Raw genomic sequence first — 23,820 nt, 5'->3', positions numbered from 1 at the left:
GTCCAACAGTCCACCTACCACCAATATTTCCCCACTAAACCATGTCCCTTAATACAACATCTAACTGTTTCTTGAACACCTCCAGGAACGGTGACTACTCTAGCACATGACTTTTCTCATTTAAATTAAAAAAATAATAATAATCTAAGACTTTCTAAGATTTACAATTTAAGATAATTCTTATCTCAATCACTACCTGTATTAAAGATGTTGGACTGTGGTAATAGAAGCAAACTATGACTCATCTTTCCTCCCAGTCCCAGGCACTGGTGTCTGGTGGACCTTTGCCCAAGAGCACTGGAGCTTTAAATAGGAATTAATTTTTATTTTGATTCAGATTTTGACCCAAGTCCATAGAAGCAAAAAACGGAACTCTGCTAATGAAAACAGCACAGCGGGAGTACTGTGTAATCCAGTCATTATGTGATGGACAGCTAATTTATTTACAGGGTCTGAGACACAAGTGCAGGTTTCTCCCAAACCATGTTTTCATTCAGTCTAAATTTGTGTGGGAGTGGGAAAAGCCAGCATTATTGTAACTGAGGCGTTCATAGAGCAATTTAATCTGTTGTTTAGATATTCTTTTTCATTTTCTGCCTCAAGGAAATAGAATTCATCTTTTAAACTAAAAAAACTCACAACAAATATACAAAGGAACATTGGGCTATTGGGGACAATAGGAGATGCATCAGAGACACAGGAACAGAGAAGCTAGCTGAAACAGAGGGTAGAAGGAAAAAGCTTACAGCCTCAAAACATGAAAGTTAACAAAACACGATATTCAGAAGGGCCTCTGTGAATCATCTCATACAGTCTTAACCCAAAAGGTCACGTTATCATGTGGTTTAAGTTCATCTTATTGCTCTCTATAACTGCCTGAAGGGAGTTGCAGCAAGCTGGGGGTCAGGCTCTTCTCTCGTGAAACTGGAGGGAATGGCTTCAAGCTGCACCAGGGGAGATTTCGGCTGGATGTCAGGAAATACTACTTTCCTGAAAGAGTGGTCAGGCACTGGAATGGGCTGCCCAGAGAGCTGGTGGAGTCACCGGCCCTGGAGGTGTTCAAGGAACGTTTGGATTTTGTGTTGAGGGACATGGTTTAGTGAGATCTATTGGTGATGGGTAGATGGTTGGACTGGGTGATCTTGAAGGTCTTTTCCAACCCTGGTGATTCTGTGATTCTGTGATTCAGCCCTCATTAACATGCTCTGTACCTTTCAAGTTGTTACTCTGCAGATTATTAGCTTCCACTGAGCTGCTGACAGATTTTTCTGTAAAAATCGACCCTCCTGATTTCCTTCGTAAGAATCATAAAATGGTTTGGGTTGGAAGGGACCCTGAGAAGTAAGAGGCTGTAGAAAACCAGAGGCACTATCAAATCTTACTTCCTAACATATGTGTTTCTTTTGCCCACTGATGTACAACTCATCATAACCATGCCAGCTTGCCCCAAGGAAAGCATAGAGCGAAACCACGGCCAACTCAAGAACTGAGAGCATGCTGCACAGCTTGCAGGCAGCTGCCATGCAAGCCTCAGATTGGATCTTGTTTATCCTTCCCACAGTGGGACACATTTGGGCCTCCCTTCTGCCTTGCTGCTGATTCTCACCGAGACTGAAATGTGACACGCTAATTATCTTTGGAAAGGAGTGCTACAACTGGCTTATATCGGCTTACAAAAACTTATTTGAGGGGAAATGGAGAGACATTACTACAGGGTAAGCTTCCTGTGCTGCCATCCAGCCATGTTACAGATGCAGGATGCACTTCAAGAACAACTTTCCAACACATCTTCCTGTTTTCACAAGCTTCTGAAACATACTGACATTTTCCTGTGTGCCACAGAGGTGCATGAAAGCAACACTTGGCACAGCCGAGAAAATGGAATAAAACAACAAGCATTCCAGGCCTTAACCTGCATTTTAACCGCAACGAAGTGCATTTCAGCATTTACCTCTAAATCTGAACACTACAGACCATGGGCTTTTGTTCTCAAAAAATCAGGAGAAATTAGAGAAAGGTTTTCCAGGGTCAGCTTTCTTCTTCTCCCCCATATGCACGTAATAATGCTTACGTCAAGACACAGACTGCATTAAATCCTTTTCTCCACACTCCAAGCTGCAGAAATGCAAGTTTCTAATTTCTAATTAGATTCATTAGACATAGATGTGCTTCTTCCAGACCCATTCAAGCATTTATAAGGGTCAGCCATCATAGCACTCTGGGTCCTGCATAGAAATTAAAACATAGATCCATTTTTGGAAACCAATTCTAAAAATATCATTGCTGTATTTAAAGTCAGCACATCTCAATTGCCCAGATCAAACACGCTCCACTTCAGATCTCTAAGAACATTGTCTTGGTAAGCAGTACACAACGTAACTTTGTGGCACGATCCTTTCCCTCACCTATAATTAAAGGGTTGAATGCTTTTGAAGATTCACAGCTATATCCTGAAGACATTATGGTCAGTCTCATAGTTGGCCTCAGTTTCCCTTAGGAGTGATGCTACTTGAAGCAGAAAGTCTTATGTGACCATCAAGTTCATGACGGAGTTGCTCTGAAAAGAACATTTCCCCACCCACACAGGGAGTGTTAACCCAGCCAGCAAATGTGGAAGAGCAGCAGCATTACCAGTCTGAGTCACTCTTTGGTTAAAGCTTTGGGAAGCCACTTCCATACTTCCCCACTTACACTGAACCCTACTGATTTCATCCAAGCCTGTCAGAGAACAGAACTCAGCCAGAACTTATTTCCTCAAGAAAATCAGCCTTCGAATCATAGGAGTAATGTTTCTTGGTAAAAATGTATTGGTTGAGAGCTTTGTAGGCTTCTTGGAAGAATCAGCCTGCCCTACATATAACCACCTAACAGCATCTGGGAGAACAAGCATAGGTGGGCAAGGCAGAGCCAGGGCTTTGGTGAAAGGACAGAGAAAAGAGAAATAAGATGCTTTCTATTACAGTCATTTTCCCCCACTTCCACATAGCACACTGAATTGTGCCTATGGCAATGCTAACAGAAGGATTTTCAGGCCTAAGACTTCATGAATTCTCCTGTTCTCTGAGAACTGCAGCAAGCTAGGATTGACATACTTTATGCCTTGACAATGGGACTAAGATAATGAGTGAAGATTGACTACATTACAAAGATTGTTAGACCGTAGACAGCTATTTCAAGGATGAAAGTTTTTCTCCTTTTTGCAGTGATTTAAAAGCAGACATTCCCCTATGGTGGGAGAACACTATTAAAACAACTGAATCTCTAGCATTAAGCTTTACAAAGCATCTGGTAGCACAAACAAGCATTTATTCGTTAGTACCTCAGAAAGAAAGCCAAAAGAGCATATTGAAGCACTGTTTTACAGAACACAATAGTGGAATAGGTTGTACTCTACCTATCACAAGTGCATGAAGGCACAGGACTTCACCAGGTTAGAACGACCTGAGGCACTGAACTGAAAAAGTAAAAAATCATTTTTGCTCCTGCCAGGAAATCTTTTGTAGGTCTGGTTGTTTTCAATGCCTTAAAGTGCAAGGTAAAGATCTGTGACAAATTGGTATATTTAAGTGAATTATATTCTCACAGATATCAGTGACTTTGAGAAAAAATAAAAATCAGTGAATATGAACATAACTAACTCACTTGCTACTTTGGATTTATGCGTTTGTTTTTACTCTGATGACTGGTCTGTATTTTTTAACAAAGTCAACTTTCAATTTGCAGCTAAATCTAGTCTTACTTTGTAGTTGCTCCTTCTGTTCCCACTAACAGTCTCCATTCATACACCCCTCTTTATGTTCATCCACTTTCTGGTATCATAACCAATAAATTCTGATTTCCTTCCTCCTAATGAACTTCTACGGCTAAAACTACATTTGAATAGCAATTAGAGCCCAAGTGCACAAACACAGCTTTTAACAAGCAGTGAATATCTTAAACTTCTCATCTGAGATTATAAGCGCAGAGAGCCAAGGTGTTGCAAATTTGATAAAGTTTCTGCCCAACAAAATTTCAGATCTCTGCCTCAGACTTCCGGCACGGTTTGAAGAGAAATAGCTTTATTCACATTTTCCAACTCCCAGCTGATTTCTCATTGGGGAAATTATCCACTTCAGCTTAATAACCTGAAAATCCTCCCCACGCCTCTGAAGAGTCGATTACCAAGGAAACTAGCATTTGTACATTAAACCTGAGTAACAAGCTTCCAGACAGTGACTTTTCCAGTGCACTATTTGATTGTGAAGTCACATCCTTCTGAATGTTTTAGTTACTCAGCAGCAAGTTTCTCTCACAGAGATTATTTCTGAAATATTTGTCCTGAATCTTCAAAGTTGGATACGATTGCATATTTAAAATTAAGTTCAATTACTTTAGTCAGTGAAATGGGAGGCAAGTTCCATGTGATTATTTTAACACTTGACAGGCATCACTTTGTTGAGACTGCAAAAATGAGCATTAATATCATAATCCGGAATTCTCCAGGAAAGCAGTGTTTCTGCATATCTCAGTAATTGCCCTTCCCCTACATTTCTAAACATCTCCACTCCCTTCCCCTTCTCATTAAGCATGGCTAAGACCCCAGACTCTTCATCTCCTGCCATTCAATCCTTGCCATAGACATTTTGTAGCTGCTTTCGTTGTCTGTGGCTACCAGAACAGCAGCAAAGCTCAGCAAAAAAGCACATGTGTTAACCACTCCATCCTGTTTCTCTAGTAACATTCTACAGAATTTTCTTCAAGCCAGGTACGGGAATTTATCTCTGCTTAAGTGCCTCTTTCATACAGAAAATAAGTACAGATCGAAAGAAGCCTTGCCACTTGTTTCCAGAGTGTAGAAATGTGTCTTGATCAGATAGGTGCAGGACCAGGATGAAAATCTAACTAGAATGCTGCTATCATCCAGCAGAAGAAACAAGTACTGCAGAGTATGAGGCTATGAGCCAGGATAAAAAACAGCTTGCAACCTTGAGTATCTGAAGGAAAATAAAAACTCTGTTTTCAAACTGTGTTTTGCTGACGGGCAGATGTACAAAAGCATACTGCAAAATAAGCAGGTGTCCCAAAGCTAGAATTATTAAAGGTTGGAGTGATTAACTGAGTGACTTATTTCCCCATAAAGGTATTGACAAGTATTCCTCAAAGTGTCATTTAAAATTGCCATAAATCACAGCAAGGTCTTTTTGAGCTGCAAGTGCTTTTGGTCTTTGACACACTGATTGCTGTACCTGTGCTGTGAAGAGGCTGGCCTTGGCTGTGCACTTTCCTGAAGCAAGAAAAGACTACAACTCTAGCAGAAAGCAGAAACCTCTTTCCCTCTGAATAATGAAAGGAGTGGCAAATTTATGCTGATGTTTAGAAAACAAGATGTTGGTGAGAGGACCACTGCAGTTTACCACAGCAAAAAGTGCAATACATATACTAAAGTACTATACTGGATATTTCCCAGAAACTTTCTCTCCATCCCACCAGTTTTTGTTGTCAGGCTTGCCTCTCCCAAAGGTTCAAAAGACAAAATTTTGAGTGTTGTTCCTTCCTTCAGAAGTCTTTTTAAAGGACACTGGCCTCTGGCACTTCAACATCAGCCCTACTGCTGCTTAATTGCTGCTTTCTGGCAGAAATGTCATCCCACTGACACGGGGCAAGCTCATGGCTCCCTCTTCTGTGCATGGAGCCAATGTGTGGGCTGCTGCTTTGAAATTCTCCATAGGCTCTTTTCCTCTGTAGTGCTAAAGCTTACCATAGATGTGACAGGTTGTGTGTCATGTTTCAGATGGTTCCACAGCCAGTGTGCGTGTGCACACTGCCACCCTCTAGGCAACAGTTACACCTTGACACACGCAGACCTCTGCTGCACCACAGCTTTCCTCAGTTCTTTCACCTGCAGCCTCTTTGCAGGTGCACACAGAGCTCGGTGGTTCTCACACCAAGGACAGGAAAGGCTCTGGGGAGACCTCATTGTGGCCTTCCAGTACTCGAAGGGGGGAAGGGTACATCTGTTTAGAGGGTGGATAGCGACAGGACAAGGGGGAATGGTTTTAAACTGAGACGGGGAGGTTTAGGTGAGATATGCCTGGAGGCATTCAAGGCCAGGCTGGATGGGCCTCTGTGCAGCCTGGTCTGGTGGTTGGCAACCCCGCAAATAGCAGGGGGATGAACTAGATGATCTTTGTGGTCCTTTTCAACCCATCAGCCCATTTTATGATTCTACGACAGTCCCTTACAATTGCACACAACATATGTGGCAATAGCACAGTATTAAAAACTAAATTTGACCCAAGAGCAATCTGAAATGACATGTGGTGGGAGGGCTAGCAACAAGGAAGACTTGCTTGTCCTGTGTGCCTTAGAGACTGTTCAGGAAATAACACTGCACATTCAGTCCTCTGGGGCTACTTGCCCTCAAGAGACAAAACTGTACAGCAGCACAAAGCCAGAAAGAAGTCACAGCAATACTATGATGAATCAGCTCTGACTTTTTACATCGGTCTTTTCCCTCTCCAGAGCACACTGAGCCAGCAGTAGTCTAACAGAACTTTCTATTTTAACTCACACATTTACTATATTTGATACAATTTTCCTGAGACAAATACTTATTAAAAAATTGTTTGTATTTATTCCTTTAAATATAGCACATAAAGTACCTAGAGACTTCTCCACCCAAGTCTCTGCTTGCCTACCTTTTGAGTTACTTACTTTACAGACACAACCAAGGGAGACATAGTTTAAAACTCTTATCAGATGGCTTTTGTAGACATCCTCCATTGCTTTTCTATTGTCTAGAGATCCTAATATGCCAAGACAGCACAGCAGTTCCCTACAGAAATCAAAACTTTTTAGAAATAGCTTTACTGAGTAAAAGTCTTTCATGAGCAGGAACTACAGGCCAATTGCACAGTTTGCCCCATTCTTAAACATTTTTGCAATAGCATCAGGATGCAAAAGTCCTCCATCCGGAATATTTTCCCAACAATTTTCAGAAGAGAACAGGGCAGCACTGAAACTTGGTGGCAATCTCCTATTAGGATGCAGGAGTAGCAGAGATTGTCTGCAGTAATCATTGCCTTGCACAAACAGGAAAGCCATGAAACTCTGCACAATATTCCACAGGGCATACAGATTGCTTGAAAATGCAATTACAGTTCAGTTCAGCAAATGACTGAAGATAAATCAATTTTTTTTCTTTTTTTTTTTTTTTTTTTTTTTTTTTTTTTTTTAAGTGAAAATATATGCCTGGCTTTCCACACTAAAAACACATCTCTTAGGATCCATAAAACTCAATTCGACTAAGTGAACATCCAAAAATAAAAAAATAAATAAATGAATAGGTAGACAAATAAATAAATAAATAAATAGAAATCCCTCCAGGCTCCAAGCAAGCAACCTTGCTGGAAGGAGCTTGAATATGTTACCTAGTGAAAGACATACAACCAAGAGGCAATACAATCTGTGCATGAACAGCACGCACTCTTGCATAGCTTGGAGGCAAATCTTTCTCCTGCAGCTAAAAAAAAATTCAGAGTACTGAGGTACTTGCTACTAAGTTACTGCAGTGCAGCCAGAGGACAACTACACTTAGCTTTAAACCAGATACTCGTACATTCTCACAGTGCAATCAGAGAAGCACACCAAGCTCCCTGGAGGCTAATTCAGCTGCTTCTGAGACAGATCTGTAGTCCTGCTGGGCTCCAGGGAGGTATGCCTGCACAGAGGTGCTTAAAGTTAACATTAACTCAGGAATCTGTGTTATGCTGGATTAGTAGATGTGGTTACAACACAGATAAACCCTCAGACACCCCTGAGAATGGAAACAGTACCCACAGACCTACCAATTTTCTCACTTGGTTTCAACAACCATCACTACCACCAATTTGACTCCACACTGGACATCAATAGGTTCCTTTCATGAAAGACATAAGAAACCCATTAGAGAAGAAAAACGATGTTCTGCTTGTATACAAAGACATTGTTACATGTATATGAATTAGCTGAAAGACACTGCCAACCCATCAAGCTGATATGAAAATGGTTATAGAAATATTTTCATTTACTTTACAGACATATCACGTACTTATGGTCCATGCGAAAGTGAAATGGTTTCAGAACTGTATGTCCCATTGGCTGCTAACAACTTGTCTGTATGAACAAGAGGAGCAGTGGGTGGTCAGGGATGGCAAGGAATATGAATGTCACACTGATGTCCCAAAAGGCTGAGTGTAGCCCACAGTGGCTGTTGACTGCCATCCCACTTCAGTGAGAACAACCAAAGCGTATTAGGACAAACATCAGTGATGCAAGAACACATCAGAAACTGCTTATGAAACATGCATCTGAGCCATTAGGACCCATCACATCACATTCCCTACACTGTTTAAGTATGACTGCAAGGATAGCATTCATTTTCCTGTGAGTTGTTTTGGCTGGAGAAATCCCACTGCCATGGAGAGAGCCATGAGCTGCTGAGCTCCAAATGAAAGTTGACACATGCAATCTCTTCATTTAGTGTTGTTTTGTCCTGAGTTTCCTTGTTGGTTTCTCAGGAAGGTGGCCAGCAGCTCCATGGGGAGACCAGCCAGAATCCAAAACACTGCTGAAGCGTGAACTCAAACTTTGCTTTTTGAACAAAGAGAAGGCTGAACATTGTATGGTTTCTAACGTGTTTGTCCCTATGACTCTGGAAGCAAAGGAAAGAAACTTAAACAGAAAACCTGTTCCACAGTGGAAAGGCATTAAAAAATAATCAAGAACAGAAATCAAAATCCTTGATCTTGTTAGCGTGGCTTCTGTGTGCTCTCAGGGCTGTCAGAGCTCTCCTCACCTATGGGAAGAAATCTTGTTTCTATCAAGAAGACCATGGAAATATTAAATTTAAATCTAATATTCAGCAGGTTTGCAATGAGTTGGTTGCCTATAGCAACAAAAGGACACCGTCACCAGACCCTGGCTTAATTGTGACTGCAATTTTAATCAATATTAACTGAGTCGACTGAATCAAAGGTTTCATGCTGACACAGAATTGACTTTTAAGTACTGCTATTTGGTGGAAGAGCTATTTTTCTAACTTTCATATCTTGTTATTTAGACAAAGATACTTGCAGATACAGTGGTATAGCACCACAAAAATTATCATGTTCTTAATCCAGCACTGCATGAGAAATGTAAATTTACAATGGACAATAACGAACAATCAGTTCTTCTGGAGAAAAAGGCCTTAAGTTTTTATACTGTCTTCCAGTATTTCCCTGGAAAATATGTGTCTACTGAGCTTTCTATGCAATAATTTTTTGAAAGAAGAGCCCACAGAAGTTTGGCATGCCACAGCAGGGCTTTTCTAATACATCAAGGTGACAGCTTTCACAACACAGTGACACATGACCCCAGGTAGACACTAAGCCTCCTTCCTGGAAGTCCGGGCAAATGCCTCTTCCACTTTAAAGAAAATATTACTGCTTGGCCTTATCAATAGGTATCTTTGGCTCTTACCCAATTTCTACATACCATGTATAGTATATAATAATAATAATGTAATATATTACATATAATACATATACATGTAATATAGTATATTTCTACATACCAGAATTAGAACCTTTTACTGCTACCTGTCTTCAATTGTCCTTCTTTTCTATGATTCCTTACTAGAGAAGTTCATAGGACTTGAGAAAGATGGTTTTGTTTTTAGAACTCTCCAGCCATGGTGGATTGAGCTTAGATGCTATTTCTTTACCTTTACCAAAGAATATTTTCTTACAGCAAGGCCAGATAAAGTTCTTCCAGCTGCAAGTAGCAAAGTAGACAAAGAGTTTATAATAAATGGCCTGATCAGATATCATTAGACTCTTAGCAGCTGGCAACAGCTGGTAACAACACATTGCCTACACCCTAAGTACTGTACATATGCTTTTGGGGTGGCTCAGGACAGTAATTTTTATTTTTTGGTGCACCAAAACAGAGGAGCAGTTAATAAAAGACTGTACACTGCACTCACTGAAGTATTCCAGCTTACTAGAACTTGTCAGAGGCTTGAGGGTAGCAAAGGAGCCACAATATATATCTCTTAGATAATTAGGCAGATGGCAAGCTTGCAACAAAACCACGAGGCAGTTTGTGCTCCTGTTCACTGGACTGTGTAATGCAGTTTAATTTCTACAATCTAAATATCAGATCCTGAGAGCCACTATCTTGTTCTCTAGATTACACTAGGATTCTAGAAGGATCCGTTCACATTAAAAACAGAATATGTCACATTAAGCCATTGGTGCATTCTGCAAGAGCTGTGGAAAAGCTTCTCAAGAACACACTCTGAATACTGTTTTTTCCACCTCCCTTTGCATTTGAGGTGCATGGGGTAGTCAGTGCAGGGAAGGCTGCTCCTTTGGTTGTGCTGCAGTAATTAGAATTCTGACCACAGAATAGAGCTACACCTGTATAAGGCCTTCTATGAGCTTTGACAAAGACACAGAATTCAAAGATCAGTTTCTGTAGAGATCAGGAAGAACTCCTGCTAGTTGCTTTAATAGCAACATTTAACCCAACAACCTGGATTTGATTTCTAAAGCTTGAGCAAAAGAGTTACTCAATATGCAGCATGAGACATGGCCTGACACTGGATCTGGTCACTGTCCTGAGATGTTTCCTGTATGGCCCATAACTTTAATCTCTGACTGTAACACCCAACATCAACCACATAACATGCTGTGGAACAAGTGACAGAAGCAGGCAGCGATGCCATATGAGACGCAGGACAGCTAAGTTTACAGTCACGTAAACACAACTTAACCATGTGCCAAGGACACTGCTAAAGACCAGCCACTATACTTCTAAATGTGCTTCCTTGCTGCACAAAGTCTGTGCACTAATATCTCTAGCCAATGTACTATGAAGTACATTCTTGCTACCAGTGATGTCTTGCAGTCATTTTTAGATAGCTGCACTGACTCTTTTTTTCTCCTATCTCAGCCGCTACAGGTATTATTGGAAGAGAGACATCCAGCATCCAGCACAGTATCAGCACAAAACCAGAGCCAGCACATACCATCTAAGGCAGAGTGAAAAGTGGAGTGACGCTGTGGCCCAAGTAGTATCTAATTACAAGCACATTCTTCTATTCACAAGAAGTTACTGGGATTCTATGACCCACAAGATTGTGTAAGGTAAATTTTTTCTCTGTTGGCAGCTGTGGGAATCTCAGCTCTTCTTCCATATCTGGTAGTGATGCAAATTTTCAAGGAAGGATGCTGTTCTTCTCAGAAACCTACCAACTAAGGCTTGGAACAAAACCAAATGTACAGGTTTCTCCTTTACCTCTTATTTCTGAATTTGACTTCAGGGACAGGAGAGAGCAAAGCTGAAATACAAAGTTTCATTCAACACTCAATCAAAATAGCTACTGGGAGAACTTTATCAACACCAGAAAAGAGACCAGTGCTGTCTGCCTATATAGAAAGTGATGAAAGTTAGGACAGTCACCAACACGTGATAACTTGCAAGAGCAGAGCAAGCCAGTCCTGACTGTCAACAGGTGTAACTCTGTTCAGTTGTTAGCAGCTCTCCTGTGATGGCAAGTATCTAGAAAAAGATGTGCAGAACATTACCTCACTAATTCACAGTATCTTTCCTGCAAAGAATTCACCAAATTTGATTGGAGTTCCTGGGGGCGTTGCAGTTTCCAGCATCCAACTACATAACATTTTGTTTACATATCGACTCCGCCTGCCAACTACATAATCTCTGAAACTACATCTATGACAAAGCAAGACAGTAAGACAGCAGCACTTACATGATCATAGCAATCTGAAAAGAGCTGCACTGCTCAGTTTCCAAACTGTTCTGATTTTGGGATAGAGTTGATTTTCTTTGTATGATGCTGTGTTTCGGGTCTTTGATGAAGACGGTGATGTCATGTCCTGGTTTTGGTTGCTGTTGCGTAATGTTCACCAAGAGTAAAGGACTATGCTGCTTCTCACAATACCCTGCCTGCAAGGAGGCTGGGGGTGCACAAGGAGCTGGGAGGGGATAGAGCCAGAATAGCTGATCCAAACTGGCAAAAGCATGTTCCATACTTTACTTCACTATGTGAAGGCAGTGCTATATATCAGGAGCCCTGCTTTCCTAAGAGTGGCTGAATGTCTGCCTGTCTACAGGAAGTAACAAATTAATTCCTTATTTTATTTCGCTTCCACAAGCACATCTTCTGCTTTACCTAGTAAGCTGTCTTTTATCTCAACCCACACTTTTACCTTTCTGGTTTTCTGTCCCATCCCACCAGGAGGCATTGAGCAAGTATGTGTGTGGTGCTGAGCTGCCTACCAGGGTTAAACCACAACATAAGAAACTCAGCTTTGATCTATCATGTCTATGGAACTCCTGTTGAACAGACCTTCACTGACACTTCCTTTGCTCTATTTCTGTAGGCGAAAGTACAGTGAATTTAATCAGCATTCCCCACTCAGATCTCAAATCTACAAGACCATGTTTTCAAAAATCCTCCAACTGCCATTATCAGAAATAACTATCTATGGTAACACTATTTTGCTCCTTTAAGAAAGTACACTGAAATGACAGCTGGAGTGATTGATTTACTTACACTGGAGTGTTCCAGAAGAAAAAGGTGCATCAGTACAATCCTGACAGTGCATCACTTTTCAAAGCCCATTTTCAAGGCTGAAAACGGGACCTGAACACTTGTATTTAACATACTACCGATCCATATATCCTCGCACATCCCTTCAGCACCCCGTATTCCCCTGCCCATACTCACTGTAATTGTATGCTTGTAGGGTCCTCCTTGATGTATCAGGGGATTTTTCCAACAGCTGCTCTGTCCCTGAGGCATCAGTCAACCTGATGGTCTCCCCTGATACTCACTTTAAGCTTTCCAGAGCACAAGTCACAAGAAGTACAAGAAAGGCACACATCTCAGTAACAAACTGCTTCCCAACACATGACACAGAGGTATGACCTCCTCAAACCTGCAGCCACTTTAACTGTCTAGGTTTTGTTCTTTTGAATTTGAGATGTATAGAGATTGGTGTAGGTCTTCTATATGGTAGAGGACACACTGGCTCTATTGAGAGCCCACTACCTTTGTGCAAATGGAAACAAGACTGCCTTTCAGGTGCTCTGAATATTGCCCACCACCTGCAGAGTAAAGTAATATCAAGACTTGTTGTGCTAAAGGCACACCACAGGGTAACAGCTGATGAAGCTATCATTCTCTGTGTCATTCACGATAAGATCTCAGTGACCAGTCCTTACATCCAGATTGACACCTTTCTTTCCATTTAGAGTTTCTGATGTACACTCATTGCTCAGCACACCTCTCTTCTCTAAAGAAAGGTTTTGTTCCTTCTTGATAAAAACCCAGGCACAGTTCAGAGCAGCAACCCAAGCCAGAAGACATTAATTAGGTTGAAACATCCCCTGGACATGGTTGGTAGTTTTCCAGGTGTTCTGCTAGAATTGAAGGAAGGCCAGATTTACAGAACCACTTACTACACTTCAGCAAGCAGTAAAACAATTTTTAATAAACCCTAATGGTTTATTAGCCTTTTTCTATACAACTGTAGATGAATTACCAAGACACCTGTAAACACTAGCAGGCAAAATCAGGACAAATTCAGTCAGAACCTTTAATAAGTGGTTAAAACACAGCAGCAAAAATTCCTCCAAGATTTCACATTCCTAGTCATGTGTGAAATTTTTGTAACACAAAAGTATCTTTTGAGGCTTCAGAAGACATCCATCTGGTTGCTCTAACCTTCAAGAAAAGTCTCTAACTTGAACTGTCAGCACATAGAGAGCAGGTCTAATCTGAATCTGAATCACAGGTGCTTTTTACACTATATTAGCTATAACCGTGAGGTGCCCCTTGCTCTGCCAGAGGAAGCTGTGCACCGTGCCATGTGCCAGCACTCAAAGTGACCACAGCACAATCTTTTCTTCCAGATGGGGACAAATGAACAGAGGATGTGGATGACGCACCTTTCTTCAAGACTGAAAACTCATCAGTTTGGTCTGATTTAGAGCACTATATGTGCTCACTGCTTGCACCAGTTGACCTAGAACAAAACTAGCTCAGACAGCAGTCTTGGCACATGAGATATCATCTCAGGGTCAGTAAAACTTACCTGGAAAACTGGGAAAAGACAAAGAAGTACAATTTTGGATAACAAGAGCAACCAACTCCAGCTTGCTAAACCAAATAACAGGTTTGCAATAACAAAGAAATAAAATCTTAGCGAAGGTCTAACGCACTTCACAAGGCCATGCATGGAGTGTTATGTATTGGGCCTGTCTTGCCCATGACTTCCAGCCCTCCCATAAGTCAGGTATGAAGACCTTATCACTATTGCTGTGGACTGCTAGTAATTCCCTGTGGTGTTAATGAGTTTCTAATTTATGCAGAGTCTCCCAGCAGGTTCTTCCTTGGTATCTGCCAGCCCCCATGCCAATGGAGAATCCTTGCAGTAAGAAGCATCTTGTTTCTCCCATGACTTATTAATAAAATAAACTGGACTTCATTGGTCATTTGGAAATCTCCCATCCCCCCCAAAACAAACAAATGGAAAAAAAAAAACCACAACAAAACCCAACAAACCCAGCATCACAAAGCAACTGGCCCTGAAAGAAGCATCAAGGAAGCGCATCAGAACTTGATTTTGTGTTCCTATGAACCTATTAAAAACTCACAGCATATGCTATAATTCTGTACTGTTTCACAAAAGACAACACAGAAATCAAAGTGAAGTGTTTGACCCTCAAAATGATTAAGAGTGGTTGCTTGAGATAACAGGACTTAGTGCAGTCAAGAATAAATTCATAGCCAGGTGCAGATTTGGAAGCTTCTAAGCTTCCAAAAAAAAAAAAAAAAAAAAAAAAAAAAAAAAGGCTTAAGATGGGTTTCCCTCTCCATCACAGCAAAATCATCCATCGTCACTCAGCATCACAGCCATTGTCGAACTGCCATGGCCTAACAAAAAAAACCAAAAAAACAAAAAAACAATACTTTTTTCTCATACGGAATCACAGAGCCACAGAAATGTAAGTGAAGTAAATCACCATCAAACTCATATCTCTCATGTCAGCATAAGCATTTTGAGTCTCTCCAGGCATGCTTTTGCTGTGGTATTAGCCGCTAGCCCCTCCAGTCAGCCCTGCCATACAGGAACGTTGTACTAAATACTGCCCTAAGCATTAATGTTGTGGACAAAGAAGGGGAATCTTTGGTACTGTTCAAATCTACATCTATCACAGACTCCTAGTTTACAGAGCAGAGTTGAAAACAGACCTGGTCTCTCGGCAACACCAGCACATACACCCTCATTCTTACACCTAGACTGATCAACTAGCAGAGTCCTAGTTACTGAGCAGTGTTTAAGTACATAAACACATATGTGAACACATATGTACACATACATACTACACTGTCAAACCAAGTACGGCCTACAGCCACAAAGCAAGCAGCAAACTTCACACCTCTGCAAATCAAAACAAAAGCATCTGCAGATTCCTTAAGTGTTCTACCAGTAAACCTACTGGGACACACTTTCTTTTTTTTTTTGCTGGCTCGATTCCTACCTGAATAACTTTTTCCTCAAATTCAGAGCTTAATCTTAAAAAAATTCAATGTTGCAAATACAGAACCTTACTGCTAGTAATAGCTCATCTAACACATGCCACTGCAGCACAAGGAAACTTTTTTTTGTGAAGGCATGGATTATAAATTACATGTGGTGAAATAATCCAAATGAAGCATTCTCCCATAACCAGATAATCTCTTTATAATAATTCTTACATGCACAGCATGGATCATCTCAGTTGTTTTCACAATGACTTTGCCCTATTTTTTTTCAGGAGCTACAAGATATTCTTGTATCATGAAGAAACTTTTGTGGCACGTTGGCTAAAGCATATCCACTGAACAGTTAGGCTCTGCTGGAATAGTCAAAAAGGAATAGTGTATCTTTTTACCCCACTGGAGCAACAGAGAAATCATTAGTGCTTTAAAGAATACTAGATGATACCCTCAGGCTCTGCATCAACAACCCAAAGTAGCAACTTCTGGCAGATAAATGTTAGTGCAAATGTCATAACATATTTTCAGGAAGTGTTGTACTTCCCATGTCGTATACAATCCCCTCAATTTTAGGGTAGTAACAAAAACTGTATCTAAACTCTACTTCTGACAAACAGATTTATGGAAAGTGGATCACATTAGCTAGCAGTTTCTCCAAGGTTTATCAGGTATAAGCAACCCTATGTGAAGTGCAGTTTTTTCACACAGGATCGGTGACTTCCATCTTTAAAGCTGCAAAGATGCCATTCTAGCAGCAATTGTTGGGATCGCTATTCAAAGTTATTTCCTTATATAAAGAGGAAGGAAGATTCCAGAGATCTAGACAGACTACCAGCCTGAAAGAGGTTGGTGGGGAGAAGGAGCAAAGGTTAAATCCTTCCCTGTATTATCTCACAATTCTGCTCAAGACTGTCTAGAGGTCAGGAATCCTAAACTTAAAATAAGCTTTTCCTGCTGCTTCTGTACCAGTTGGATCCTGTTAAATATTTGTTACACATTTGTCACTTGTGCAGCCATATAAAAACTTCTTCACTTCCACTCTTGATAGACTTTTGTTAATCTCGGCTTAAATCACAAGATCTCAAGATTAGAGTACACCTAATTCCCCTATTGCACAGTTTGTCTCAAGATATTGTCACAGGAACACTATGCGTTGCTCCACACCCAAGACCCCTATTACAAACAAGCCATTTCACTAGGGGTGAACCTGCACTCCACCAGTGTGATCACCATGGGCCCCTCTCTCTGCCCCAGCCAACAGTGACATCTGCAGAAGCCCTGTGTTTGTGGTGCTCAGCTGGAGAAAATGCTTCAGCCATTAAAGACAGTGTTTCTTCTATTTGCATCACATGCATGTGGATGACAAGAAAATCATGTTTTCTCACACAAGAGTGCATTGTTTTTAGAAGCATCAGTCACATGATCCGGCAAGGCAAAAGCTCTACAAGCAATGAAGGAACATTTCTACTTTTTTTTTCTCAATTAAAGCATTCTGTGCAATGCAGACTGCTCTTCTGTTTCTCAGGTCAGTCTGTTCAGACAGTTCCTTGGATGTCCAGCTTCTGTAGACATCAGGAACAATTTTAAGACCTCAAAGATCATCTCACACCATATCAGAGCAAGACAGCAATAACCATATCTGTCAAGAACTCAGCTAGCAATTCAGGAGAGATTGTAGACTACACAGGAGTGGATCTGAATCCCCTAATCTCCTCCTTTAACAGAAATCAAACCTGCATGCTCTGAGATGCTCCAAGAAGCTGTGTTCCTGGAACTAGCTTGGCTCAAAACACAGAAAGGTCTTGTCTTTGACACCAAGACAGAGATTTGCTTACATTGAGGGCTGCAGCCAAACAAAACCTCAGACAAGACATAGTAAATCATTAATTTATTAGAACACAAGTATACTAAATCACCAACCTACATTCCCATGTAATCAGTAAAATGCATAAGACAGAGAGAAATGATGACCATTAGAACACCACTGCTGTGCTGGATTCTTAGGAAAAGAGACTGTCTGTAGGATTTATTAGACTGAACACTACAGACCCAAAAGGTCAGCTGCTTGTATTAATGAATCTTATCAAGAAGGATACTGAAAAGATACCAAGAGGAACAGTGTCAGACAAGCATGAGACAAGACATTGTATCATGCTCATGCAGAAAGGATTCCTGTCTGATGGTCTGAACACCAAAAAACAAAAGCAAGACAGAAAAGATAAAACATCCTTTTCTGTAAGAACCTCAGAGAGGTGTGCAAGCAAGGTGATTTCCAGATAAATGATGAGAAAGTCTAGGACAATGTTCTTCCCTGCATCACACCAAATCTAAAGGCTGTGGTGCAGCAGGCACATAGTGCTGCTTTCAACACCAGTTACGTGGCAGCTATTGTCTGAGGACTTGACCTACCTTACAGCTTTGTTAGGTGTTTTGTCCACCAACTCCAGACAGATAGCTTGAGAACCTCTGCAATAAAGATGCAGATACGCAGTGGAACTTACTAAGCTCAGGGAAGAACTGTAAAATGCTCTAGCAAAATAATCTGCTTGCAGGCAGAAGACACATCTTCACTAGACAGCTAGCCAGTACTACTGAACAGCTTTAAGACATAAGAAAAAATGCTCTCCATTTTCCCTTTGGGACAGCAAATAAGGTCTTGCACAGTAGGGTGAAGAAACTGCATTTCTCTAACGTGTCTTTAAGAGTGTCAGTGGTCTTCTCCAGTGCTTCTGACCCTCAGCTTTACTACTGAAAATGACAAACTTATCTTAGTCCACAACTAAGAGGCCTTTGCCACTCATTTAGTAAAAGCAATGAAGACATACCAGAATATGCCAAATGTACTTAAGAGAGCACTTCTTCCCAAAGAAGCAATGAGATTTGCAATCCTGTGAATTGATGGTGGATATTTCCTAAAGCCAAGCAGATTCCCCAGAAGTTTCTTCTCTTCAAAACTGAAGAAAATTTCCACCTACAATTTCATTTACTGCAGCTCACTGTCTCCAGGGTCAAAGCTGAGAAGAAAATGGTTGCTTTTTACTGTATGCTCAAAAAGGGGCACCATTCACCAAATAAGATTACAATTTAAATCTCAGAAAGAATAATGGTCAGGAAGTCTACACAGGGTTAGAGCTGGAACTGATTGATTTACTAGTTGCGAGTGGCTGCATCTACTAAGACGTCAATTTCAGTGACAGGTACAGAATAATTCTGCTGGAACCTTATAACCAAAATGATGCAAAGCTTCACAGAAGATGCATGGTGTGTGCAACACGAGGGGAAAGTGTAGACACATTTTGACAGAGTGACTGTGGAAAGTGACAGGAAATTGATCTGCATAGAAGCAGAAAGACAATTGCTCCAGCCAAGGTCTTAAAATGTCTGGAAGAAAACAGGCACACCACTGTGACTGACTGACTCCCAGCTGTGCCTTCAGCCAGCTCCCCACTTCACCTCCTACCCACAGCAAAGGCACTGATGAGGTCCCCTCATCTCTTCTTCTCAAGTTCAGTCTTCAGTTTGACAGCAAGGACGACACGGATCCAGCAAGGACACACGCGCTCTACAGCCCCGTGGTGAGCTGAGAGCTTTCTTTGGATGAAAGCTGCAGAAGTAAAGGCATTTCCTCTCTTGCCGTGGAATTGTGCTCATCTTGACTGATTCCTTACTGACCTGACATTACTACTGGCTGAGAGAATATACAGCAATTTCTGCACCAGAAGATGGTGTCACAATAGATATTAATATCAAGCTACAGATAATGAGCTCCTGGGAGATATGGAAGAATCCCAAGAGATTGTGCAAGTTTAATTCTCAGTTAAGTTCAAAGCACCTCTCTTTTAACACTTCACTCAGAAAAGGATCTCCCAGCCTGACTGACAGAACAACTGCATTTGAAAGTTTGTGCAAAGCAATGGAAAAGAAGAAGCCCAGAGAGTCAGAGCTCCTGCACCCCAACAGGTCACCCTCATAGCAGCCTCCTGAGAGCCAGCGCTAGAATGACTGCTCCAGTTTTACCTTGGCTTGGGGGAAGAACGAAATTGGTCCTATACCTACGCACTAAAGGCCTGATACAATACGTGGGAACAACCACAATGGAACAAAAGTACTCAGGGAGATTGTTTTTAAAACTACTGCTATAAATGACACTGCAGCACATCAAAACAGGTTGCGTAACTAAAAGCAGCTCCTCTGGAATATTTCTATTTCAGGACTCGTAGTAATGGGCCATTATAAGCATCACGTACTGCAGGCATTTACAAAACATATAGCTGTGTAAGCCCCTGGCTACGTTACAGTGAATATACATAGGAATGACATTTTCATTTTAGAAGGCTTTTCCTTCTAGACAGATGAGTTTCTTGTCTAGCTGCACTGGAGACCTAATGTTACATTAGCATACTATTTCTAAGCCCTACAGGTATAACCTTTCATTTTGCTTATTAGTAACTCTTGCTTTTCTATTTCCAGCTGGAAAAAAAAAAAAAAGACCTTAATACACAGCATAACTTCCCTGGCAAGAGATAGTCAATATTACCAAAAACTGAGAACACATTTAATAAGGACATGAAACACTGAATATCTGTCGGCTAAAATTATAGCTCATTCTTGAAAAATTAAGAATTAAAAAAAAAAAATTGGACAATTCTTTTCTTTTCTGCTTTTGGTTTGGATTTTCAGGGGAAAAAAAATACAATGTAGAAACACAATTTCTCTATCTTTAAATGTCCTGGAAATTTTACACCTCCAGGATCAGCACAGATTTGGCATTTTGGTTGGAAAGCCAACAGTGTTGCTGCAGGATGTGGTTAATAAAAATCCTTTGGTTACGTCAGTAATCAGAACTCAAGCTGCCAGCCCAGGAAACCAACCAGGCCATAACAGTTCAGAACAACATATAAGAACCATTAGCCCAATTTGTCTGAAGAGAGGTTCCATTTTCCAAGTGAACTGGGAGATTTCAAGAGAACTGGGAAATTAAAATATTGTCTTTCAGGTACCATTTTTACAAACGAAGCCAAAGTCTCAGCAGTTGGCAGAAAATCTCTTCTGAAGCTGCTGTGCTTTGGCAGGTGCTTACTTTAAGGAAAAGTCATAGTGATGCCCTTTTGCACTTTTACTCTTCTTGTGTTTTCATGCTAAGAACAGCAACTGCAAGAGTGATGTCCAATCCAGTACCATCAGTTTGCTATCATACACCAGCCAGTTTGGGAAGGTCTCCACATAGCAGAATCCAACATGTAATCCCACTGCACTTTGCTCAGTACATTTCATTTTAACAAGAAGAATAAGCATTTTGCAAGAGTTTAGCCTACAGCACACAAAGCGCTTATAAAATCACAAGGAAATCATGTAAGGTAGGCCTACAAATAATTCCAGGCTTCCTCATTCCTATTTCAGAGCTCTTTAATGCTCTTCCTCCACATCATCCTCACTGTGTGAGTGCTGCAGAAATACTGAGTTTGAGGCCTCACCACATTACACATCTCAGCCATGCTGGAAACTGTTCTTATCTGAAAATAACTTGCTACCCAGCAGCTACTGGGGAGCTCTTTTTTGTGAGCACAGAAGGATTGTGACCAGACAGAGATCAGATCTGTATTCAAGAAATGTTTAGACGTTGTATTAAGGGACATGGTTTAGTGGAAAAATACTGGTGGTAGATGGATGGCTGGAGTGGATCACCTTGGAGGTCTTTTGTAACCTTGGTGATTCTGTGAAAGAGAAAATAATTGGAACAAAGTTTCCACAGCTGAGCTTACATCATGACGATAGATCAGACGTGATACTGAAGTGTTAGAAGTAAACAAGACCCCAGGTATATTAATTTCTGTTAATTTGAAGACACAGCTGTTTTGGAGGTGGAAGCCAAGAGCCACCAGCCTCCAAGACAGAAATCTGGAATCAGGACCATCCTATTCTCACGGAATGTAGTACGACAAAATCAAAATATGCAGAGTAATCTGTCTTGCAAAGATGTGAAACACTGGGCATGACCTGATCCTATGAACTAGCAACATTTAGTCAGGGTCTGTCAGCCGTCCTGCCCATCTATCTGCAACAACTCTGCCTCATTAAGACCTGCACTGCACTTTTCCTCAGGTTGGCATTAGAGTACAGCACTTCCCATAAAACATTTGTAGGACTGAAGCAGAATCAAGACAATTTGTGTGACTCAGCAGTGCTTATTCAGACAAACTGAAAAGGGGGAAGGGAATGACTGCTTCATAGCTTCACATCACTGCAACTGAAGGAAGGTCAGGGGAACTGCAGAGACTGAGGTTGAGACTCCAGGACCTCTGGAGGCCACCTGACCCAAGCCTCACCTTGAGCAGAGACCCCTAAAGACAGCTGCCCAGAAGACTTCTGAGCATCTCCCAGGAAGGACACTGTGCCTTTGCTTGACAAAGATACACTCAACAAGTAGGGTATGCGATAAGTGCACATCAGCTTGAATAGATGGGTTTCTTCCCCAGTGCAAATGCTAGAAGCTAAAGAACCAAACAGTAAAAAATGTGGAAATGTTTTCACCAAATTTATCAACACTGTCACCCCGATCAATAACGTATCAGGGGAAGGTTTGGACATTCCATGGGCTTGGAAAGGCTTCAGACTATATTCAAACACAGTTTTCCCTAAGCATTTACCAGCTGTATATATTTCCTAATTCTGAAGAAACCTGGCTTTCAGGTCAGATCTGGAAAACTAGCTCTACTTGAACCCTTTAGATGCAGAAAATACCATCAGACATCTTCATCCTTTAAATTGGACTGAGATGCAGAGGTTACTTTGTAGTTTAAAGCATAAAGAGGAATGGCATAAGAAGTAACCACCATACAATGAAGCAGCAGCATGGGCAGAGCTCAGTTGCCCAAGCAAACTACTATAGCAAACTACAGCCAAATTCCAAACTTCCTGTTTCTCACAAGAAACAATCCTTACTTGCAAGGTACCACCCAGGAGCTATGAAGCAGAAAATGCTTTGTATGTCACATGTCTGAGGCTACTGCCAGCATTTCCAGGCACATGGAAGAATCTCACAGCACCCACTCACTGCAGCTGACCATCACATACATCAGTTTTCACTATAAGCACCATTAATTAGAAGTCAATTGAAATTCTGAAGAACAGGAAGAAAACCTGTTTGAATGTGGCTTTAGAGTAATTTCTAAAAATATGTAAAATCTCTTTGTGGCATTTTCCAAATTGTTGATTGCCGAAGAAGGGAAGGAAACGTAGTTAAACTTACCATCACTGATGCATGATATGCCATCCTACCTTCTCCTGTTTTTGCTGGATGTAGAAAATTGCAAATGTTTTAGAAAATGTTTAAGAGGTGTTTTTCTCATTTGTTTGTTTCTCTGCTTGTAGGTTGTTGTTTTTTTTTTGGTTTGTTTTTGTTGTTTTTGTTTTGGCCTGCCAGCAGATTTACCAAAGCTTCTCACCGTCACAGCAACAGGAATAATAAGGAGCAGCCTTGCCATATCTTCTGCTTCTACTGAACAAAGTAGGGCATGCAGCAAGCCCACTTTGCACAGTTTTCTTCCCTGCCATGAAAGCTACAGCTAAAGAACCAAACAATAAGCACAAAAAGAAACAAAACTAAAAATACATTCAAAACGTGTCAAGTCCTACTACAAGGAATGCATTTTTCTTAGCAGTCAGAAGTTTGTAGACCTTCACAGGAAGGGTCCTTCTGTTCACAAGGCACTTGCTTTGTGCACAAAGGCACGGTGCTTAGCTGCAACAAGAGACCAAGATACACCAACACCAAGCTGCCAGCACTCCGATGTTTCAGCAGCCTCAGAAAGCATCCTAAACGCTAATTCCGACCTGCTAGTGACCCACCCCCACCTGCTATCAGGAGGATGTGCACACGTATCTCCTGAAGGCTCTTTCAGCTCTCCAAACATCCCATCCCGCACCACAAGGATGGAATTGGCTCATCCAGGTGCCAAAGGGAATCAGCATCCCGGCGGTGCGGGGGGGTGTGGGTGGAAAGCACAGGACAGCACACAGCACAGCGAGCCCTCCAGGCGCGGAGCGGCGTTTCCCCGAGGCGCAGGCACCCATTGTGCCAATGTCTCCGCCGCTCGCTCACCGCCTGAGCACAATCAACGCGCAGAACATCCCGGAATGAAAGAGAAAAAAAAAACCAACAAAAAAAAAAGAAAACGAAAAAAAAACAAAACCACCCAGCACAAAGACATCCCTCGGCGTGAGGAAAAATAAAATAAAAATAAAAC

At 41.3% G+C, this 23,820-nt stretch overlaps 1 protein-coding gene across 3 annotated transcripts in view; it reads right to left on the bottom strand.

The window, feature by feature from the left end:
* The window catches only part of FAM219A (family with sequence similarity 219 member A), a 90,245-nt gene that overhangs the window by 66,076 nt on the left and 349 nt on the right, over positions 1-23,820 (bottom strand). The gene's annotated exons all lie outside the window — the stretch shown is intronic.

This window comes from Centrocercus urophasianus, unplaced genomic scaffold (assembly GCF_019232065.1).
Source record: "Centrocercus urophasianus isolate 14NV4802_14NV808 unplaced genomic scaffold, USGS_Curo_1.0 seq_35, whole genome shotgun sequence".
Taxonomy (NCBI): Eukaryota; Metazoa; Chordata; class Aves; order Galliformes; family Phasianidae; genus Centrocercus; species Centrocercus urophasianus.
Note: the sequence above shows the minus strand (reverse complement) of the source record. Positions and strands in the feature narration are given on the sequence as shown.